At 34.8% G+C, this 20,554-nt stretch overlaps 1 protein-coding gene across 5 annotated transcripts in view; it reads right to left on the reverse strand.

The window, feature by feature from the left end:
- The window catches only part of SNTG1 (syntrophin gamma 1), a 351,164-nt gene that overhangs the window by 211,336 nt on the left and 119,274 nt on the right, over nucleotides 1-20,554 (reverse strand). The window contains exon 1 of one of the 5 annotated variants that reach the window (XM_084511325.1): nucleotides 15,662-15,680. The exons of the other annotated variants lie outside the window; for them this stretch is intronic. The gene's annotated coding sequence lies outside the window, so the exon portion shown is untranslated. Of the gene's footprint in view, nucleotides 1-15,661; nucleotides 15,681-20,554 lie in introns of those variants that run through there. 5 annotated transcript variants of the gene reach the window in all.

The following is a 20,554-nucleotide window of genomic DNA, read 5'->3' on the forward strand; positions in this document are numbered from 1 at the left end:
GAAGATTTCAAGCTAAGCTTGAGAGGGACGTTTAACCTTGGCTTATGTGAAAAGAATGAGGTTTTAGAATAGATACAAAGGACTGAAATTAATAGAAGTCTTAGTTTTCTCTGTACCACAGTGTGCTTTTAGGAAGAAATTAATATGGCTTAATATGACTGTGAGCATTTAAGAACTGTAAAAGAGTACAGATACATAAGTAGTAAGTACCAATAGTGGTAATGACTAAAAAAAAAACTAACCTGGGAAAATATTTTATGATGTAATCAACTGAAGTACTGAATGTACATTCTTGAAAACAAGAATTATTTTCAAGGTAAAAAGCATCACTACGTGAAGCTAAAGGCAATTGTTAAGTATTGAGATAGTTGCATACAAACAAGAGAGGATTCAATGAGATCTGAATACTGTGAGGCACAGGTAATTTAGAATGATCAGAAAGAATGAAGCATGAAAAATATCTTGAAAAAGAGGCAGCAAGTAATTTTGATAGGAAAATGTGAAAGAAATATAAATGATGGATAATTATAATAACTTGATAATAATCAAGAAAAAGATAATAGGAATTTAATACATAAGACCCAAATAATTGGTAAATAATTGACACATTATGTATTATGAAAGATTCCATTTAAAATTGGAATATATTTGTATTCATTGCATATAAACCAGAACAGAGTATTAAGTGTAGTAATCTGAAAATGCAGTACAAGAAATTCTAAGTAATACCAAAAAAAAAAAAAAAAAAAAAAAAAAAAAGAGTAACATTACAAAAAAAATCTTTAACTGGTAGCTGAAATGATGAGCTATAAAATCAACAAGGAAAAATGCTAAACTACAGCTTAAAAACCTTAAGAAATATTACTCACATCCCCATTTTCATGAAGGCATGTGATTTTGAATGAAAGCAGAAATGTATGATTGAATTTATGTATGCATTTTGAATGTAAATTCTTGGCTAAAGTGCTTGGCTTCATTATTCCTACCTTTACATGCAAAAAACAGATACCTAATTGTGGTAGGCTCTGCTCCATTTGTTGTCAACAACAAAAACAAATAGTATCAGAGACACTCTAAAATGTCTTTCCAGAGATGTTTCTTTCCCTAATCATGAATGCAACTGTTTATTAATGGAAGGGTACACTGGGCAAACAAAACATGGTAAGTAAAATGGTTAAGAGTCTAAAAAAAAGATATATGAAACTATATTTTCTTACTTGCATTTAGGAAAGCTGAAGACAGGAAAAAAAGCATACCAGTTATACACAATTAATGTAAATATTCGTCTCTGTGAAGATTTACAGCATTACAGTATTTATAAACATTTTCAGTCTGAAAACAGAATATGTGTAAAATATGATGTGTTGGGAATCCACACATCTCCATGTTGACACATGGGGAATCTGTGTAAGACTAAGTATGTCTAGGATGAGTGAGCGCATTCCTTGCTTTGGAGACTATTCTGCAGTTTAGTATGCTTTATAGTATGCTTTGCAGACTATTTGCACACTCTGAAGTTAGTAGCAACTTAATGGAAAAGAAATAATCCTTTTCTGTGTGTAAATATACTATCAGTCACATAATTACTTAATAATAAAAAGTAGTAGAGTTCCCAAGAACAACAAGTGCATAATGTGGAGAAATATATCACATGCTAGTACCCTAAGTACAATATTCTTTCAAATGTAATAAATACTCAGCCTTTATATATTGGGAAAAAAAAAAAAAAGTAAATAGTGAATAAAATATGGAACTGGTAATGAATTAAATGTATTATGAAGAGGATCTATAGCCAAAGAACACTATTCTTTGGAAAATCTGAATATATTCTATCTATTCTAAATCTGAGTATATTCTATCATCTAGATAATCATTCTCACACTTTAAAAAAGCAGGTTGTTTGAAATAACACACATGACTTTTGTAAAAATAGCAAAAAGAAGGCTAATGCAAGTAGGAAATAACTGCAGAAGAAGGCTTTAGTTTATTTTTAGTTTAATTTTTTAACTTTAGTTTAATAAAGTTATGGATCTTAGCTACTAATAATTGTTAAAGTAAACATTCAAGTTTATAGCCAAGAAGATCTTACTAACATGAACACAAATAATAAAGGATTGAAATTACAAAATGGTCTGATTTGTAACAGTCACAGGGGTTAAAAAGTCCAGAATGAAACAGAAAAAAAGTAAGAAAGAGGAGGTGGCATTCTATTAACATGTATTGTAAGAGGAGAGATAAACAGGAGTCTGTGTTACAAAGCTATCTTGAGTCAGCTACTTCATTCACCTAAATATGCACCTTAAGCATGCCAATTCTTGTATATATTCTATGTCCAAAGTAATAAGTACAGAGAGCTAATTCAGAGACCTAATTTAAAAGATTCCTGTTTGACGATTCACAGAAATTTTTTTAGGAAATTACTGCCCCAGTCCTCTTGCAACAAATAGAATAAAAACTGAAGACCATTAGCACTTAAAATTTAAAGCAGAATAAAGCTTTAGCTTCAATCAACTGATGTGAAATGTCTCATGCTTTATTTAATTCATGGAAGATAAATGTTTGCTTACGTTACTCAGACCAGGAAAGATTTTGTCTTCAGCCAAAAAAAAATCACTCAAAACTGAATATTAATATATGCTAATGAGTTTTAGACATGCATTCTTAAACACTTGACACTCTAAAGATAGATGATGTACATGCCAGCTTCTAGAAACAATGGTGATCAATAACTTTACATCAGACAAAATGTGTATTCTGATCGCTTAGACTATTCTTCATCTTGTTACATAAAGCCTTAGGGTAGCAACAATCTCTTGCTCAAGGTTTCATAGCCAGTGAATCCTGCTAGAGATAACAGGTGATCCCAGAACCACGTCTGTAATGATGCAGACATCCAAAGGAGATGCAGCGATTCACTGTGACCTCACAACAAGTCAATACCACCGTGCTTGAGAGGGCTTCAGGTTTCCAGACCAGACATGCATCCTGCCTATGTCCAGTTCCTAAACAGAGGGAGATGCTTCTGTCATTCCTTCTTTCCTCTTTCACCCTAATCATTTGTTTTCATGCAAAGGACACTGCATTACCCTTTAAAGAGGTGCTGCTATCCAAGAATAAGAGGGACAAAGTGTGCATCAGCAGAATGCCTTAGCAGGCAAGTCTAAATGGAGCCATAGACAGAACTGAGGTGGGACATAGGCTGTTTCCTTGTTTTCATAATCCTATATCAATATTTTTAATTGGACTGTTAACTCCTGTATTATTATGCTATAGTGAAAAACATAAGAAGTCTTAAAAATCCAGTAGAGCCTTAGGTCTTTAAAATACAGTAGAGTCTTTTTAAGTCTTAAAAATCCATCACCAGAACATACTGAAAGCCATGATACACAAAGCTGAGACTTTTGGCTTTGGATACTGAATGTGCCCTGCCTGCTAATGAATTTCTGAATTATGAAGTCCACAGTTAGACTATAGCATCAGCAGCAGTGCATGTGGAGAATATCAGTAAGAATAGTGAGAATACATTTTTCAGACAAGAGTATAATTCTTATTTCTCCTGAAAATATAGAGAAGAATCCTGTAACAATACCCAACTGTGGGTTTAATCATCTGGAAAGAACCCAAGGCACCCCACAAAGAATGCAATTAGTCTGCAAATGGGGTAGGCCTAACCACTTCTGCTTGGCTGCGCCTTGCCATTTTATACCTACCCTTGCTCCACAGGGCACCCACATTATGTAGACAGCTACGAGATGGAAGCTATGGCTACTATTCAGCATCATTCTAGTGACTATTTTGAATAAATGAGGTTGATCAAAAATGAAATGGTTTTCACAGTGGTCTACTGTTTCTTTATTTTTACCTGTTAATTCAATAGAAGATGTCAAATACTCTGGAGAGGACAATTGAAAAGATCCTCAAATAAACTTTGCAAGTACAGTCATTATGCCCTGTAAATAATAAGTTAATGGAAATAGCAGCTTATTAACCATAAATGCAATCCACAAGTAAAAAACAAGTAAAATGCTATATTTTATCAGCATTACCTATTTTCCCCTCTTATAGCAGAAATTTGGAATTGCAATATTGTGCAACATAGAGAAACTTCTCTGGAAGAGTATTCACCAGATCTTCTATTAGAAAACACAGAGAGCTCTGCTGTCAGCTGATAGACTTACTGTGCCAACAAAAATTCAATCCCGAACTTTACTTATGCGCAATCAATATGAATGTCTAGAAGGTGTGTGAATACATATAGCTGATCGTAAGAAAAGCATGAGTTTTATTTCGGCATCTCCAAGCTTTTTTTTATAGTCGATTTTCATGAAAGTATTCAATTATCAAGCATAGGTAATGTTAGCTGACCCTTTATTACACTGTTAGTCTCCTTAACAAAGAAGAAAAAAATCAGGATCCATGGAAACAAGATGATGTAGAAGGGAAATGAAACACTGGAATTAAACAGAATGAATTAATCCAAAAGGGTAATAATGAACACTTCAAACATGTACTGTCATTTCTCACCCTTGTTCTTGTGTGGTTTTTTTTTTTTTTTTTTTTTTTTTTTTTTTGGTTGTTGTTGCTGTTGTTTTTTTCCTACAATTATTTAATTTTAAAATTTATAGCTATATGCAGATGAAAGAGACACTCAGTTTATACTTTTATTTGCCAGGCATGTTGTTGCATAAATATTGATTCTCATTTTCTACATAAATGGTGCAGCTGACCTTTAAATATACTACTTGTAAAAACATATGTCTTCTACCATTTAGCAGCTTTACACTTGTGATGGCAGTTCAGAAAATTCAGAAAATTCAAGCTATGTGTCTACTCTAGGTAATATATATACAAATATCTAGATATGTGTATATTTACAGATGCACACACCCCTCTCTGCCTGAATCACAGAATCACAGAATCACAGAATTTCTAGGTTGGAAGAGACCTCAAGATCATCGAGTCCAACCTCTGACCTAACACTAACAGTCCCCACTAAACCATATCCTGAAGGTACATGTATGTAGCCACCCCAGAGAACAGCCAACAAACTGTTAGCAAGCTGGGCACATCCCTACCTTTGTCCCCCTCTGTACTGCCCTTGTGAGGCCCCACCTGGAGTGCTGCGTCCAGGTCTAAGGCCCCCAGCACAAGAAGGATGTGGGGTTGTTAGGGCGGGTCCGGAGGAGGAACACAAAGATGATGAGACGGCTGGAGCACCTCTCCTATGTAGAAAGGCTAAGAGAGCTGGGGATGTTCAGCGTGGAGAAGATAAGGCTCTGGAGTGACCTCATTGCGGCCTTTCAGTACTTGAAGGGGACTTATAAAAAATACGAGGAGCAACTCTGCTCAATCAGATAATGACATAACAAGGGGGGATGGTTTTAAGCTAAAAGAGGGGAGATTTGAATTTGAGATTAGGAGGAAATTGTTCACTCAGAGGGTGGCGAGGCCCTGGCACAGGTTGCCCAAAGAAGCTGTGGATGCCCAGTCCCTGGATGTGTTCAAGGCCAGGTTAGATGAGGCCCTAAGCAACCTGATCTAATGGGACGTGTCCCTGCCTATGGCAGGGGGGTTGAAACTAGGAGATATTTGAGGTCCCTTGCAACCCAGGCCATTCTATGATTCTGTGATTCCATGACACCTTGCTCTCAGTTAAAACAGCATTTTAATGCAGACTCTTAGAAAAACCAGGTAAGCACACACAGATACACATTAAAAAAATGTTTAGTCTGGGAAAAAATAAAGAAAAAACACACAAAAAATGAGCAAGTACTGTCCTGGTATAACTTGAAATCAGTTTTACCACAGGAAAGACGTATTTGGTCTAATGGATTATTTTCTTTATGACTATTATTCTTGCTAAAAAGTTGAATTTAGGAGAATAAATAATGAATGCTTGTCTCTCAGATCCTGGAAAATAGGGAGATACACATTTTTTCACTAACACCTTAGCTTCACTTTAGACAAAGCACAAAACAGTTCCTAGTAAATTAAAATTGATTCTGGAAACTGAAAAATATTTTCAAGCACAAGATAGGGAAAATAAATTGAAAACTTCTCAAATCACTACATGGTCCTAACAGTTGATTGCAGGAATTCCATTCACCATGTCATCCCTTGGATTTTTCTTTAACATTTGATATATTCAATTCATCCCAGAGTTGGAAACAAAAGACATATACAACAATTTCCTTTAACCTTGAGCCTAAAATACCTTTGCTATCATTGGACAGAAATAAGCTCTTTAGGTCATTTAAGATGATAGTTAATATAGATGAATTACTCTGTAATGGATGGTATCTGTTAATTAGCTTTCATAAGTATTTGTTCTTAAACATAATTTAGTTTATGAATGATGGACTAGTCAAAAACTAAAAGCCAGATAATCATGCTGGATTCAGAAAGGCATTAATTCTAGAATCTCTCTGGAGTTATTGACTGTTCCTGTTATTTCAACTGGTAATTAACTGCAAATATTCTCCTTGATTTTAAACTTTTAAAGTGAAGCATATGTAAATATTTTCAGGGCTTCTTATGTGCCTCTCTACTAGCTTATTCTAATGTAAATTACAAATGATTATAACAGACACATTTTGTATGCACCAGGATTCATTATCTTCCCATCCAAGCAATTAAATACCAACATAAACATATATAGCAGCATATAAAATAAAAAGGGCTGCTATTTCCTCTGGCATATTATGTCTAATTATATGCATATTCTTGTAACATTGCAATAAAATATGGGTTCCCCAAATGATAAGCATTTTCTTTGTTACTTTAAAAATACTTAAGGTTTACCCAATGTCAAAGAATGATCAGACTTACAATAAAATAAAGATCAAGATACAACTAAAACTTTGAAATGTCAGACAATAATAAACAAAAAATATACCCCTACTTTTAACTTGAGATCTTCTTTTCCTCATTACAATACATATATAAGGATCAATGAAATCTATGCACAGGAACCTCTCTGCATTACTAGCCCTTTCATAATGGGAGTGTCTGTTTAAATATCTAGTCCTTCACTTTACAGACACGTTCTTTAAAATGTAAGTCACTTGTTAGAAACCCAATTCCAGGATGGTTTTAAAACATTAGAAAACTCCTCATCACCTTTATCATACAGCTAAAAGATAATTTTTGTTTGTCTTAGCTACGTATTCTTGTCCTCATGCCAACAACAAGCTACATTCCTCACACTGAGGTTACCTCCCTGCTGCTCTCCCTTATTCCTCAGGTTGGAAGTGGGCACGTGGGAGGACTGAGCAGAGCCACAGTGACATGAACAGCTCAGACATGCAGGCTCTCCAGCAAAATCCAGAAATTTAATGTATTTCTTCAAGCCATTTTATTACCAACTGTACAAAATAAATTTGTTCCTATTTTTACAATGCATCATGTATATGTACACATATGTACACATATATGTACACATATGGATATCTGGGAACTGGTATTCAACAATGGTGATGTTTTAGCTCAGGCTAAGACTTTTAAGCTTTTATCCTATTATTTTATTGGAAAATATTTATCTTGTCTTTGTCCTTTTGCAAGCAAAATTATATACCATAGCCTGAAAAAAATCCAAAATTTTCCAAGGATTATTACCTGCTCTTTTTGAACACAGTGAATATGTCAGATTGCTGACACAAATGTACATTTCTCAGATATGGTAATGCAAAGTCAATACTTCAAGCAGTCAAGAAAACACCAGCTCCCAGAACAACTCTTGTCTTTTTGAGTCCTGTGAGCGTTAAGTCTTTGCCAACTTTGCAGTCTTCCCTACAGCTTCTAGAAAGCGATGTGTGTCTTCCCTCCATAATAACCACAGATAATAACCACAAGAGCTGTAAGAAGCAGGTCTTCCCATGCATGCAGGAAAGAACTTTTGAGCCATGTTCTAAATGAAAGAAAGACCTAAGTTGAAAGACCTAAGTTGTACTTGAAAGACAGAAGAAGCTAGTGGTAGATTTACTAGTCAAACAGACCAAGAAACTCTGGTAAAAGTGAGAATCACATACGTAAAGTTATGAATCTCTATAATATGCCTAAGTTTTTTGTATAATTCTAAATGAAATCCATTTAACAGACTCTGCTACATTTCCAGCAAACATAAGTCAACTCTTATCTCTCCATACTGCATCAGTCCATTCAATAAAAGCTCCAATTTTTTATACTTAGATGGTGAACACAGTCAGACCCACTCTTTAATCTTATACCAAATCATTATTCTTTTTCTTAGAAAGAACTGAAGACAATACATGAATATATATATATGTGTATATATATATATATGTATATAAATGTATAGTGTATAAATATACATGTATATAAATGTAGAAACAGAAAAAAACTGGGACTTTGGAAATAATGCAACACATCTCTTGAAGGAATCTTGTCACCATGATCACAGCAGTATGTGGTAAATAGCTTCTCTTTAGCTGAGCTGGAAAGACCTTAGAATGAAATTATTACTATTAAGCAAAACCTTTGGAAAGTAGCAATTTATGTTATAAATCCACTGTTTTGTTGAGGTTTTAAATAGGAAGTGCAACTTGTTTTAGAGTTTCTGTAAATAGGACCAGTTTCATCAAAACTTTCAAATTATAGTCTTCAAAAGGCAGGCACACAAGTGCTTGTGGCAGACACAGTTTGAAATCTTAAACTGCTAATGGCAAGATATTTTTTCACATTCACTTAGAAAGTAAAATTTCAAGTTTTTAGAAAGGCTGTGCAGGGTAAAAGTCCACTATGTGTGCAGAGCTGATGAAGAATCACTTGGAGACATGCTCACACCAGGGGCTGGCAGAAAGCTTTATATGATAGAGATGGTACATTAGGTCAGAGGTAGCTAAAAGTAAATTTCACATTCTTAAGGGACATTCTCCTTTTAGTGAATAAAGGGCAAATGGCCATCCTGTTGTTCCAATCCTCTCTGCAGGCTTCAGTGAAGTTGACCACAAGATACGGCTGTGCTATGTGATGGGTATAGCCAGGTTCCAGGGGAGATGCTTAAAAGGACACCTGTTTATGATCTTCCTCATATGCAGGTATTTTTGGCAGATTCCAGAAGAAGTGCTTTAACAACACAATATTAAGTGCTAATAACTTGCTAGTAACATATAATAGCACTCCCCTACCTACTCAATGGAACTAGCATCCTATGCAGTGCTGAGCTCTGCACATGCATCTAGAACACCAATGTTTTGTCCATTGCTGACCAGTGCTGGCACAGCACCAAGACTCTCTCCAACCCCCCCATCCCAGTAGACTAGGGGTGCGGACATCGCCAGGGCAGCTGACCTAAACTGACCAGTATGTTCTCCTGGAACACCTACTACGCATGTTGAGGTCCTGTTTCCCAGGACATGGCCGAACATTGCTCATTGATGAGAAGTAGAGAATAATTGTTTTCTTTATCTTTGCTTCCATGTAGACTTTGCTTGTTTTTTTCTCTTTTTCCTTTAATTCAATTGTCTTTTTTATTTTATTATTATTATTTTTTTAATCATATTTTATTTTCCTTACTCTTTCTTTGAGGAAGGAGAGTGAGACAGCAGTTGTGGTGGAATTTAGCTGCCCATCAGGGTGAAACGACCCCATAAGTATACAGAAACATACGCATACTAACAAAAACAAACAAACAAACAAAAAAAAAAAGCAGAAAATTCCCACTCCACTGCGTTTATTTCTCTTTCTGGAGAGAAGACAGGAGAACAAACAATATATGATTTGGTACACCACAGAACAGTTGAACTGTGATGCTACCATGATGTATTAAAAAAAGTATATATAATAAAATTACAGAACAGAGAAACCAGTTTCACCAAATCCCATGTCTGATGCATGCACTTCATGTTCTTTACTGTGGTTGAAAATAAACAGGGTTTTGTTTTTAGTTACATATATGTGTGTGTGTGTGTGTATGTGTTCTGCTTTCAGCTACATTTCTACTTTTTTCATCTCAAAAGGAAAAGAGGACTGCATACCTAGTCATTCACCTAGTTACTTTAACAATGGATATTACCTACCACCTTTGTCCTATGTCCTTAGATACTCATAGAAAAGATACTCTTGCTCAAACTGCAATGATATTGTGTCTATAACAGACGTGTGCATCTGTAACAGATGCAGAGTCAAAGAATTGACTAAACCAACAGTCACTACCTCTCTAGAAGCTGAAGAAGGAACAGTGAACTATTAAGTCCATGTATGTCTTCAATAATTAGATGGCAGGCTAAGAAATTTGGTATCATTTCTTTAATTTACAAACATTACTTCAAAATGTAATCGAACTTTTATGAAATCCAACCAGAAAGATTGCAGCTATAGAAACAAGGTGAAACGACGTAATATGATGGGTTCAGTGACCTCTCATTCCATGGAAAATTTCACTGTTTTCAATAAGTCTGCTTTACCTAAGTATTGTTCAGATGAACCACTACTACTAGTCTGTGATCATACATTAGCAAACAAAAGAGCCCTTTTGCCTATGTTGAAAAATAATCTCTGAGCTGAAACAAAGTTCAAGACAATTTGCAAATGCAAATACAAGAAAAGGTTATTACCAGGCTAATGACATGAAAGGCGGGTATAGATTAAAGCATTAAATAAATAAATAAATAAATAAACATAAAAAATGCTATAAAAAGCTATACACCGGAATGGTCTTCTTTGACTAAATAAGCTTTGTGGAGACAAGGTCTAGCTAGTTTGGGGGGATTTGTGTGGCCAGGCTGCAGTAAGAACATCACAGCTGTCACTTACTGCACAGATGAAGTATAAGATGGTTGATGAACAATGAAGTATGATTTGCCGGGTTCTGTGCTTGGGTATCTTGCTGACACGTAAAATCTCCACTGACTGTCATGTACTTCAGACCATCACACAAGGGGAAGAGTCACAGGAAAAGACAGATACAGCCAGGCGATACACAGTGCTATTTGTACATGACTACAAATTTCAGATCCTAATGTCTCTATAATTAAAAGATTCCAAAGAGCAAAGGAAAGGACAGGAAAATAAAGATGTAGAGGCTAAAAGTTCACACATGGTCTCTTGTTTGCCTCTTCCCGAGGCTAAGTAACAGAAAGACCTTACTTGGAATCTGCTCAAAGGAGTTATGAAGAAGTAAATGCAGATCACATCTGTACTCAGATGTTGAGGAATTATGTCCTCTAGTCATCAAGAATGAAAGTATTAAAAGTTTAGGCCATTCTGTTCCAATCTGTGGATGGCTTAGGTTGTCCGTTTGAATGCAAAACAGGCATTGCGGAAGGTCCTGATCTATGGGAGCTAGACTGAACTCAAAGGTCTGAATGCAAAATGAATGGCCAGTTGAACAAACATCTCTGACTGAGATAATAACAAACTACATAGAAATTATATAGGATGGAGGAGCTGGTCACAGACTGATCAATGCCAATTAATCCATCCTTATTTTTCACTTCCAGCTCTTTTGTTTACATTTTAGGAAATAGAAAAAAAGAAAAAAGAAAAAAAGAAAAAAAGAAAAAAGAAAAAAAAAAAAGAAAAAAAAAGAAAAAAAAAGCCTGCTTATTTTCTGGGTTCATTACAAACTTAGTTTCCTCAACAATGCATTCTTTTACAAGTTTGGTTTTGGGGATAGGGGGAACTCATTAAGGTCACCAGTTCTATTCTTCTGCTATTTCATTCCAGATCAAAATACCATCTAGATGAACTCCACTACCTCCAGAATAATCACAACACTCCCACATTTTCTCAGAAAAGTGCATAGGATGAAAAACATAGCCCAGATATCACTCCCACAAGGAGTCATTAGTGATCATAAATCTCTGTCCTGGTTTTCTACGACCAACTGCCAGAATCTTACTTACCAAGTATAGAAAAATATCACCTGCTGTTTCTCAAAACATTTCAGTTCTACGTAAATAGGGGAAAAGCTCTCTTACACAGTGTCTTAATTACTTTATAACAATAAGTGATGAGTTCCTCTTGTCTCTCAATATTTTCCAGAACAGTCAAAAATTTACATCCCATTTTAACCTCTTAAGGCCAAGAATCTTTTCTCAGAACCTGACCCTTAAAGAACTGAACTCTTTCAGGTGCCTGTTCACTTGTTTCTTAAGAGAATTCCCAACTCCTTAAGAGTAGTATTTTGAAATAACATCTTGTGGTCATGCCTAAGCCTTCTAATAATTACTTCCTTTTATCAGGGCAATAGATGTAAGATAAATAATGTGATTCTTTTTAACCAATCAATATTCTCCCCCTATGGCACCTCTCTAGTTGTGCAGTAGGAATGGATAGCTAGCCAGCTCGTTGGACATTGACAGATGCCAGTTAGTTTATCTGAGTAGTCAGTGCGAATGGGATCATCCCTCTAAGTCCTGCCTTTACCTAACTACTGCTGTTATTATTATTTATTAATATTGTTGTCGTTGTTGTTATTATTGACACTAATATCACTAATAATAACAATATTGCTGGCACAACATTGTTTTATGTACCTCTGTCAGAATTAAAACTACCATCCCGGGTTGCTTGTAAGCATCCATTGTCTCCTGAAAAACTGTTAATTTCTTCAGAGACTAAATCTTCCAACACTAGTGCTCCTGCTTGCCCACACTGCACGCATTCTGCTACCAGTTGCAAACACTTGGAAAGCCACTTAAGCCACAGGGATTCCTGCTGCTTTTTCCAAATGCGTTGGCTTTCAGACTCATTACTTTGGCTTGCATTCACCACAGCTTGTGCAGCTCCACATAGTTACTCCTTTGTTTAATTTTTACTTTCCTAGACTCTAACTTTCAACAATTTTTATTTCCAAATCAGATCTCCATTTTTATATTGCTCTGTGCCCTGAGTTTTAGCAGAGAGACCAGAGCTGGAGAGAGCTGCTGGAACCTGCCTGGGCCCAAAGTTAGCAGCCCAGTGAGCGGGCTTGAAACACTCCCAAATGACAAGAAGGATTTTAACTGTGGTCATGACAATCCAGTGACACAAAAAGTGAAGAGGAAGTTTCCCTAGAGATTTGAAGTAGGAAGAGAAAAACCAACCAACCAAACAAACAAACAAAAAAGTCGTATTTGCTTGTAGGATAGATCCCCAGATGTAGCAATCCCAATCAGCAAATTTCGGTTTAAACTCCAAAGTATTTCAGGTAGACAGTTCAAGGAATTACAGAGACTGCCACATCAGCATCCAAAGCTAACTCAACAGCAGATGGCTGCTCTGCCAGTACAACACAAACATAACACTGCACATTCTTCCATCTACAGCGTATTGGGGACCACTTCCACACACAGTAAAACTGCAATATCTGGAATCACAATTTTGCATGCACATTGCTTAGATAGGGTTTTGAGCAAGAAGTTCAGTTTTTCTTCAGTAAGTTTTCCTCAGAGTGCATAAAGTGAGCTTTTAGGGAGATTACTGGCTCCTGCTAAAACACTCTACAGTAAAGCTTCTCATAATGTACCTTTACCCACAGCCACTGCCAAAAGAGTTGAGCAGTATTTGGCATTCATTTGCACTGAAATTCCCAAACTTGCCAAGACTTGTCCATTACTACTTTTGAGATGTCTACTCAGACCATTTATCAGACAATAACAAAATGCATTGCTGGAAAAAAATTGCAAAGAATGAATGGCAGCTGTAGACCATTCTTGGTATAGAGCAAAACAATGTGTGGCTCACTAGGCACTTTCCTATAAAGTGATTGGCATAAATTCTTTTTTATTTGAATACTGTTCATTTGTTCATTTGAAATGCAGATAATCAGGGCCAACAAGCACTCAACATGATGAAAACTTAATTTTCTAGAAATAGAAATTATAAAAATAAAAGAATTCTCTGAATTTTGAATTGGCTACCAAAGTTTTTTAATGCATAAGTGTAATTGCACCTTTTTTTTCAGTCTAATTGAAATTGTTCTTAAATAAACAAGCATTCTCATGCAGCACTGAAAATTCAAACATTCACATATATTCATATTGAATTCGTGAAAGATTTTCTTACAGGATATGAGAGACTTAGGTTCTGTGCTCTCATTACACTGCACAATGTCATTTGATAATCTCAGTCAGATTGTTAAACCAACTAGGAGACTTTCGTCTATTAAGACAAAAGAGAAATTAAAAAAACTACAAACCAGCAAAAAGAAAATTGGATTTTTGGAATCCCTTTGGTTTAAGTAATCAAACCAAAGCCTACAGTAATAAAACTAGTGCAATCAGTTTTCTCACAGTACATCACAGTACTATTGAAACACACAGCTCTAACTTGTGAGTTGTAGCTTTACAAATACTCTTTGAGGCTGCTTGAATTCGCTCATATTCTTTGTTTTGAATGTATTGCTTCTACTTCCATTGGGCCTATTTGTCTTTCCTAAGGCAAATCAGCCAGTACGGCAGAGACTTTTTCATTCACTGGTACCTTTGAGGATGAATAGCTCCACTGATGAAGGGTATAAACTCTATTCCTAGATAAAGATTTTAACATACTTTGTTTCAGTAAGAGAAACAAAAGAAAGCAGTGCAATAGAAACTCATTCAATTGTTTCTTAATGAAAAATAGAGTGCACAACAAAGAACCCCAAGTCTTTACAGGTATGACCTAAAACCTTGTAGTTTTGGTTATGTTTATAAAGATTTTCTCAGGCATCCAACTCCTTCCAAACTGATCAGGCATAAAAGGGACTTACTCACTAAAGTAGCTTTCTGGTGCATGACAGTTCTCAGGCTAGCAAACATTGGGATGCCTTAAGGACCCCAAACCTCACTGAGTTAGCTAGGCACCTAAATATTGAGTATTATGGTGGCACTACATATCATGACATCAAAACTCTTTATGCAATTTTTGTAGGTCTGTGAAATGCAAGTGGAAAAGCTACAACTGAGAGATAGCATAGCTGATTTTTGCTTCATAGCATTCATAGCATAGCATTCATTTATGTTAAAGTTACATAAAAATCTGAGATACAGAGCATACAATTGTAGGAAGGATAGACCACTGTATGTTCCTTCACTTTTTTTTAGTAACAGTGTAATTCTTACCAACACTGTTTTATGAGGAAGATAAATAACTGCAGTAAAAGCCAATGAGAATTTCTACCATTTCCAAATTCCTTTTGATGAGCATGTTATGAACATATGGTGAACATGTCTAAGCTCTAAGCATAGTAATAAAAATCAAGGCATGGATGCCTATACATAATTGGTGTCTCTTGTGCAACTTTCTACTAGGCTTTAAATACATCCATATAGATAAAATGAGAGTACTAGATATAATAAAATTTAATTTGTGAAAATTTGAGAAAAAAAATAATAAAGAGAGTAAGGAATTCAATGTGTTGTCTTTCTCCATGATGTTTAGGCAGAAATCTACAAATTCTGGCACGTGTTGAAAACACTGTCTTGTGTAATAGCAATAAGACACATGGCTATGAATAAAACCACAACCTTTGCAACCCCACTACCCTAATCTTTGAATATATAAACTATCCCAATATGAATGTATCTCTCTATATCTAATACATAGCAGGCATACCACAATGTAGCCAACATATAATGACCATAAGTTTTAAGAATATTAGCAAATACAATGATTAAACTTGTAACTTTTGGAAATGTAAATTCCAAATATGAAAATGAAACCAGAAACTCAACATTACCTATAGCTCCATCAGGACACTCTTCATCACTTTGCCATGGATAAGATTTCACATACTTTTTGCTCAAATGGGAATAAATAACGGTGATTTCAATTTAATGCATCTTCAAAATATTTCTATTTTTTCAAGAATATGACAATTAAAACAAACAAACAAAATGAAGACAAAAAGAAAAATCTATAACCAGTCCCAGATTATTTGTGCAAAAATTCTGCTCCATGCACTCTTTTATGCATGCACTCTTTTATGACTGATGGACTCCAAAGTCCTGTTCAATGATATAACCACTGAAAGTCACAACAAAGAAATTCAGATCATTTTTAGGATGAAGGAGTCGTACATGTATTTATTTTACCACGGTATATGTAAGCTGTGATCTTTTGATGTCTGTTCATCATCCTCACAATGTGCCTGAGATTTAAGGAAATTTTACTTGCCCCATTGTAAGATGGTGACCACCAGTTGCCACAAGGCCACGACTAGAAAAGCTTAAGGCAAATATATTCTAACATAGTATATACATCTTAATCACCGGGAAACCTCTTTTTCTCTGATGGTAGACATTGAGCTAATGACACAAACAGCATGCAATAGGTTTTAGACTGATGAAGTTGTATTGATTTCTTTATGTCCTAAATACATATTTTACTAGACTCCATTCTATTGGGTAGGAGGCTGCTGAAGATACTCAAGTAGTTATTTGGCCATTTGCAATAGATCTTCAGATCAGCAGAACTGAGTCTTCGGTTTTTGTGATACTATGGCAGAGAATTTGGCCCAAAGACAGCCTTCTGTTTGAGCTTTAGATTTGGCCTACTGTCAACCTCTGCAAATCAAATTTGCATGACTTGCACAATTCAGTATTTAATATCTAAGCATTAAATTTAGCTACTTAATACTTAATGGATTTAAGCACAGACAGTGAAAACGAAATTATTGACCCAGACTAGCCATAAAGACAATAGAACAAACCATGCACTGAGAGAAAGGAAATTTCCATCAAAACTATTTTACAGTCAATGTTTATATACAACGTCTATGTGTGGAATATTTGATATTTTAGAGAAAAAGCATAAAAGACTAAAAAATAAGATGCTACAACAGCATCTCATTCTCAAAAGAGAATAGAGCATTGCTTTCTCAGCTGTGGTTTTAGACTTAAGACATACTGCAGATACATAAATTTAGCTGTGGAATTTGAAAATCTCTGAAATCCAAGGGAGTCAGTTGTACCTGACCACAGTGGGGCAGAATTAAAGCTGATCATTTTTGAATATCCAGCCTAACAAAAGACCTAGTATGCATGGGTCCAAGCTAGCCCTATTACCACGAACGAGCCAGTCATCCTTTTCTTTATGCTTGCCTCCACACCACTGCAACAACTGAAAATGTTTTTAATCACTAGAGCCTCCTCCTACATATGAAATAAATACATGAATAAATAAATATTATTTTAAAACCAGATACAGAAATAGAGAAAAGACAGTTAAAATTATCTGATTTTGCCATCTTTTAGTCTTCCTCCTTCCTACTGAAAGAAGAAATGTCTGTACTTAGTAGCATACCAGGTTTAAACATCTTTGTAAGCAATATAAAAATAAAATAAAATAAAATAAAATAAAATAAAATAAAATAAACAATAAAAAAAATAATAAAAAACTTGCCTTGTTCTATGTGACAAATGTGATTTGGGTACGTTATTGCATGCTTAACTGGAAATGCAATATATTTGTTATTTCCTGAACAAATAGCTCAGAACATACAGTTTTGCTGTAACCTACTAACTGTTGATGTTCTCACATATGAGACAGACATTTTTTGATGTTACTCAGACTTACAATTTCTTAATAAACTCACTATGAGAGTTTTTTAATAGGGATATACAGAATGATTTTGCTCATGGGAAAAGACTGCTCTGTATCTGTATACTGCTTCAGTTCAGAATTCTTAGAGCAGCTGTTTTTTGAATGGTTTTATTTGAGCATTAGAGCTCAAAACTGTGTGATTAAAAGTCCAACATCTGAGTTTTCACACAAAGCTGAAAATCTGAATGATTTAGGCTTAGCTTAATTACCTTAAAAAAGATAATCCCAAAGAACTTTGTGTACTGTTCTGTGGTAAACATTTTTATATACAAATATTTTATGTAAATTCATGGATACGTGAAAAGAGTAATAGGTACCAGAATTGTTCAAGTTTAGTTGGTGATTTTTAAAAGGTTGCTTCTTAAAAAATCTCATGTGTATTTATTTTTCTTACCATGAACTAGCTCTTTCTGTTTGAAAGATGCATCTTTTTTCCTCATTCTTTCAATGTGAAATAGAGCACTGTACTCCTTACTTTTTGACAGAAGATTGAAACATTTAATTTAATTAATTTATTTATTTAATATGAGAGTGAACATTTATTTGTATGAAGATGCCTCTAGGTATAAAGTATTTTTAAGACTTTGGTTCAACCCTGTGTTTAACAACAGCGAGTTGAAAATATCTGAGAATATCTTCTTTTCTTTGATTTTATTTTATTTTTTTAATTTTATTAATTTAAAGTGGAACAAACATGAAAATCAATTTTAATTTACATGACAAAGAAAAGTGAGCTATAGAAATAAGTGGAAATATTGCTTCCATTAATCTATTTTGCTTATATTCATAAAACAAATGAAAGGTACTTTTATACATACATGAGAATATATTTTAGAATAGATACAATTATAATATATTTTATAAATGTGCATATATCTAAAAATGAATAAATATTAATTACGACCCAAACACACAGCTTTTTTTTCCTAACTGTGCATGTTAATACATCAAAATTAAATAAACTTTGAACTCATTAGGCAATTAGTTCTTATTATGTCTTCATTTCACAGATAGTGCATACCTGTTTTCTCTACTGACCTAATTTATTAATTCATTAAGAAATACACATATTTTGTATTTTTGTTTTTTTCTTCTTGGGCATTAAGATGTTTGCTGGTTTCTAATTACAGATTACACAATAAAAAGTGCTAGTGTGTCCTCAAGGCTAAAGTGCCATTTTGGATTGAGTCATCCATCTTGCATTTAATTTTCACTTCTGACACAAGCCACAGCTTTTGTCAGGAAGGATTTTTGTTTGGATGTTAGCTTTTTATATATTACAAGAGAAAGCTGTCTGCTGCATTCCTTTAACCCAACAGCACAGTCAGAAGCATTCACAACCATTGTGAGATGACTCAAGAAATCAGCTATTTAGAATGCATGAAGATCACACCAAAGGTTTCAAAGGCCTTTTTGAGCTCCTTTATTTCTAAGTAATCTTTCCTTCCACAGAGCTCTGTCGTTGGATAGATAGGGAACCATTAGAAAACTACAAACAGAAATTGCCATTGTAGATCAATACAATGTTCCCAACAGTGACTGCTATAAGACATTTCAGAACAACTGAAAGCAAAATAAATGTGCACCCTACAGTAGGTGGTACAAGAAAGTTTATTCTTGCTTGATATTTACATTACTTATGTCTCCAACGTCACAAAATGCAAGTACTTTGCCATTTGCAATGTGTTCTCAAACTAAAGTATTGAAAAACATTACTGAAGATGAGCAGTGAAGAATACAGCAATTCTCTGCTACTGGTCAGAGAAACTTCAGCCTTAAACATAGTTAAAGGCTAATGGTGAATCCACAGGATTATGGGATTTCCAACAGGAGGCCTGAAGCCTGTGTACATCTGTAATGTACACAATTATAGGAAGTAGCCCAATAAAGTGTTAATCCTTTTGTCAACCACAGGATGTGACTCCGACAGAGCATGGAATAAGGCCTCTTAAGCTTAGCTGCTCTACAGTGCAGCCAGTGCTGCACTTCAGATTGCACAGAGGAATAATGTGGACTCCAGCTTTCAATCTGACCCTTTTTTTTTTCTTCTATACACAGGTTTTCCACCACCCCTGCTGAATTAGTCAATGGAGAATGGGCTTTAGCATGGACTGATGCTTGAATTCAAAATACAAAATATACAGATACTATGAAATATTAAAATACAGATAAAGTATATAGGCACTCTGATCTGTCTTTTGTCACACAGGAAACTTGTAGAAGAATAAATGCCTGATTTTGATCCTAAACACTGCGTCTACTTCACTCTGAATAGGGAAGACCCCAACTGCTTTCTTTTCTGATGTTTTTTAAGTAATCAAAGTCACTTTTTGTTACCAAGTTTTTGGTCTCTTCAAAGAATAGAACTTTATAGTGCAAAGCCAACAAGTTCACCAAAAGCTCCAAAGACCTCTGTCTGAGCTGCTGAGCAGCCATCTCACTGCAGTTTATTCAGTCCTGTATACTTTCAATAAATATGTTTAGATCTTAACCCAAAACTAATGAGTCAATGGAAACACCCCTTAAAATTGTTTGGAATGGTTCTTTGTACAGAAATCAGTTTATTGATTTGTTTGAAGACTGTCAGGTAATCTTCTATAGTACCTTTTACTCTATTTCTTATAAATATTTTGTAAATGCTTAGTAGTAATTTAGTTCCTTCTGATTAATGTAACTTAAATGGAGACAGGAAATTCCTCCTACAGTACAGGCTAAACATGAGAAAACTGCATGCAAATTATTTTACAGTACATGACTCAGACTGTAAGTGAAGATTAACATGATAATAGATATAATAATGCATTTTAAGTGGCATTCAATAGAATCACATTAATCGTGCTGATATCCTAATTCCAAAAAGAAACATTGACTAGTCTTCTAAAAAACAAAAAGCAAAACTGGAACATCATTTAATATGACAAGAAAAACACTCTTGAAGATGCATATAATCTTCAGCATGTCTGCCACACCAGTTCAGATACTTAAGAGTATGCTAATGGGAGACAATATGAAGAATATAAACTTTTTT

The sequence above is a fragment of the Aythya ferina genome (genome assembly GCF_964211825.1).
Source record: "Aythya ferina genome assembly, chromosome: 2".
Taxonomy (NCBI): domain Eukaryota; kingdom Metazoa; phylum Chordata; class Aves; order Anseriformes; family Anatidae; genus Aythya; species Aythya ferina.